We start from the raw sequence: 4,436 nt of genomic DNA, 5'->3' as shown, positions 1-4,436 counted from the left end.
TGACACTGTGGGCCATTAGGAAGTTTTACTGGTTTAAAATCAAGAGCTCAGCGTATGCTTTGGAAAACACCAAATGTTTTCCAAAATGCTTTCAAATGTTGCTTTTTCTGGATCCTGTTGAAAAGTTGGTGATTCTTCTGTGTAGTAATTGATTAACTGCATTACTAGCTTGCAGGAGAAAAGGCAGTTCACACAGTCAAAGGACTGGTTTCACTAGCCCTGTTCAAAGTCCAGAGTTAATCCGTTGTTGCCATTTCCTCTGTTGCACAATCTCAGAGTTTCAGTGAAGAAGAAAATGTGAGTTTGGTGTTGCTTTGATATCATCAGAGTTACTCCAGATTTATACCCATATAACTGAAAGCAAAATTTGGCTCATGCTAAGTCATCTCAAAAGATGAAAAATCTGTTTTAAAAATCCATAGAAGAAAGCACCTATTTACTTCAGAGTATCAGCTGCACAATTAAAATTGAACTTTACTCCTATCAGTTTTACATACTGCGTACAGAGCTGATGAAATGACGTCGGTTTGCTGACGCTCCTGGGAAATACTGGCTTTTCATATTTGATGCTGATGATCAATTAGATGCAAAGGAAAAATAAATGAGGATCCCCTAAATGCATTTCCTGTAACTCAAGAAATTTAGCTATGTAATGGACTGTCCACACAGTTTTTTGTGTGGTATCTTAGGTTGATGTTTGGCCTGGACTATGAGCCGGCTGAAAAGAAACTGGAAAACCTCAGCAGAAGAAAGTAAGGCCCGGTCTGAAGATAGACCTTGCCCAGCAGCTCTGTGCCCCGTGCTGAGTGGCAGGCATGGCACCGTGAGTGGCCTGGCATCTCTGAAGGGGACTGTGAGGTCCTGGATGAGAACGGCAACCAGCTGCTCAGTTCCTGAGGGAAGCTGGTGTTTGGTTGCATGCCAGTGCTGGCCCACTCCCAGGAGCTGATGACAAAGGTGGTGAAGTAGAGTTAAAGACACATCATCCTGTTACGGTTGTTTAAGAGAGGGAAGTAAGTAGGAGGAAGAATGGGAGAGGGTGGCGATTTGGTCATACGGCCATGAGTGAACTTTCAGATGATTCAATTTCAGCTGGTTGCACCAGTTGTTTAGCTGCTCCTTTGAGTTAACATTTGCACTTGTGATAATGCACTGATTAGCACAAATTGGACTTCAGAATTGATAAGATTTTACAAGTCTTGCAAATGTTGTATGATTCATCTCCTCTGCTGTTTTCAGTCCTGCAAGGATGCTGGAGGTGAGGAGAAAGGAGTTTGAGTGAGGAATAAGGAACTTCTGTTTCCTCTGTTATCCCAACCCAAGAAGTTAAGGGATATGCAAAGCATGGCTGCCCCTTCCCTTCCCCTCATAGCTTCTAATTTGCAGCTGCATCTGGCCATGTCTGTGTTGTTATGTAGGTAATTGTCCTGATTTGTATGCAGGAACTTTTGCAACTGCTAGTTGCTTCTCATATACGTGAATTACAAGTTACAGCTGATAAAAAGTCAATAGAAAACTCTTGAGGTCATACAGATTTTAACCTCTCCAGTGCTTTACAATGACCTTTACAACCTGTAACTTGTTTGGTCGGAAACCTTAAAAAGACTTTGACCAAATTATAGTTCTACATGTAATTTATAGGACTATAATTTTTACTGTGGGTGTGACTGCAGTTAAAGCATTTCTGATGCCAGGTGCTCAGTCTTTTTGAATGCGTGTGTTTTTCATTTTCTGTGCTGTTGGGCTGCAGTCATATGAGGCAGCAATCACTGAGGGCATGGCTGTTGTGGGCCTCAGCAGGGGCTGGGGAAGGGCAAGATGTTGTGCAACCTGCATGGTTCTGCCAGGTGGATGGGGAAGGTCAGGTCCAACTGAGCTGCATAAGTGGCTTTCATGCAACCTGGGTCTTGCTTTGAACTGAGGCAGGGGAATGGGTTAGGTGTTAGAAAAGCAAGTGAGCTGTTTGAAGCTCTCTGCAGAGAAATAAATGCCTCCTTTCTTCTGTAGCTGTATCGCCGCCAGTGTCAAATAAAGTGCAGCAGTCACCCTGTATTAGCACAAAATGGAGAATGTGGGGAAAAAAGCCCAGTTCTTGGGTCTGCACCCCTTCCTTCTGAGCAGGACCTGTGGTGTCCAGAATCAATTGCAAGGGCACTCCAGCTTATCCATGGCATGTGCAAAAACTGATTAATGCAACCAGCCCCTCACTGCTTACCAGTGTACTGCAGCTTTACCAGAGGACTTGCTACTATGGTTCCTGGTGTTCTTACAGCTGTTGCAGGGCTCGTTGGAGCCTTCAGTGCAGCACAAGGATAGGTCTTCAGGAGGGCTTCTGCCATTTTCTCAGCCTGTGGGCTCCAGTTGCTGCTGGCATGGGGATGAGGGTGGTGAGCATTCAAAGCCCAAGGAGAGTCAGGGCCTCCTTCTAGGGTAAGAAGTCCTCCAAGCCACTGTGATGGGAGTCTGGATCTGTGTCTGTACTCCTAGGTATGTGCTAGAACATTTAATTAGAGGTGGAAGATCTATGAGGTGATGCCATGATGATGGCCAGGAAACAGAAACATGGGGGATGGATCTTCAGGCTGGTCTAAGCGGGGAGCGGAGCACTGGGGTGCTGAAGGCAGGGAGGCCTGGGACCCCGTGAGGCAATGCCATTCCTGCCAACAGAGCTGCAAAGCTCCCAGTGGGGCTTTACTGGCCTGGCACAAGGGGTGCAGTTAATGGGGAAGAGACTGATTTTGGGTGGGTGGGTGAAAGGCAGTTTCTGCTAAAAGGAAGGTTTCCACAGAGCCAACCTGCTGGTGGGGAGCAGAGCTGAGATGCTGCCTTAGCCCTGCAGCAGGCCAGGAGGAGGCTGTGGCATGGCGACAAGGAGCTGGCAGACATGGCTCCACAGACCCACTGGGCCTCGCTCTGTCTTCACCTGCCTCCTCAGACTCTTTTAAACACAGCTGACAGCACCTTGGGGCCAAGCAGAGCAGGTGTCAGCCGGCTTTGTTGCCTGCACAGCATGAATGGCCATGAAAGAGGGTTAAGACGAGCCTTAATTGGCCCAGCAGAGCCCAGGAAGCCTACAGTCAGCAGCCAGTCACTCCTGACACCATACCAGGCTGTGGCTGGACCCCGCTGCTTGAAAGCAGGCTGGGTGCCAGCGATAAGAGAGAGTAGAGTCTCTGAGAAGGCAATGGGCAGGGCAGGGCAGGGCAGAGTGGCCGAGCGGAGTAGGGGCAGACATGCCTGGGATTTGGTCAATGCTCTGGGTGTTTCTGCCCAGGTGAGGGGCACTGGTGCATGTGATCCTGAATGAGTCTCCTGGGCTACCTTACTTTGGTGGGGGTGGCTGAAAGGACCAGGGCCTTGCCTGTGCCAGAAAGTGGTGCTAGCATTATGTAGGATGCCTTTTCTGAGTAACGAACCTGGGGCGAAGGACAGGGTGGCCAACCTGAAGGGCAGACAGACACTGTAAACCGAAGCGCTGGTGAGCAAAGACTCCTGCTGGCCTCTCCATGGGTCCCCTGCCTGCCCCAGCAGACCTTGTTGGCACTGGAGATGTGAGGGCAGAGCTGCTCACAGGGAAAACAGGGGACTTCTGGGGGATCTGTAATGCATAATGGGCCCATAGTCACAACCCTGGTGCTGCAGATGGGCAGGTGGTTACCTCTGCGTTGCACTTGTAGGCTTGCCATAGTGCTTGCAAGATCCCCAGCATGCACATACAGAAATACACGTGCTCTTGTGACTGTTTTTTTAATTTCACAGCTTGGCTGGGTGCAGCTGCATTTTGGAAAATGCAGTGCATGCTTTATCCTGTGCCTGACACAAAGAGACACAGAGCTCTCCATGGGCTCGGAAATCGTTCATCAGCAAGAAGCTACCGATAGTGACTGCTGTTCTTCCCAAACGTATCCTTTCTCTTCTTTTTATTGCAGTAACTGTTTATTCCTTCGGAGTGATTTTCATGAACATCATTACTACCCTGTTGCAGCAGAAGCTTAATGTCTTTGAAACAAGAGCAGCTGAGTGGAGTGAGTCACCCTGGTTCCACTAAGGAAGCCCCTTCAGGAAGCCTCTCTAGCAATGATGTCCTGTGCAGCCCTGATCTGCCGCCGAGCTATTCAGCTTTAACAATGCTGACAGTGTGTAATACTGCCCCGGAAACCTTCAGAGATTGCTTGTCAGACACAGCCAGTGTCTCCAGTGCCCAGGCAGCTAATCTAGCAGCAGACAGATCTCGGGTAAGGAAGCCAAGGGAAAGGAGGTACCCTCTTGGCTGTAAATGGCAGGGGACCAAAAGGTGCTGGAGTCGTTTCAGGAGCACCGATGGCAACCTGGAACACAGTCAGAAAAAAAGGGACTGCCTCTGGGGATCTTAAAGTCACCTGAAAAGCTGAGCTGCTAAAAGCAATACTGCTGCTGTAAGTGGCCTAGGGAGAAGG

The sequence above is a fragment of the Strix uralensis genome, chromosome 2, assembly GCF_047716275.1.
Source record: "Strix uralensis isolate ZFMK-TIS-50842 chromosome 2, bStrUra1, whole genome shotgun sequence".
Taxonomy (NCBI): Eukaryota; Metazoa; Chordata; class Aves; order Strigiformes; family Strigidae; genus Strix; species Strix uralensis.
This window is presented reverse-complemented; position numbering follows the sequence as displayed.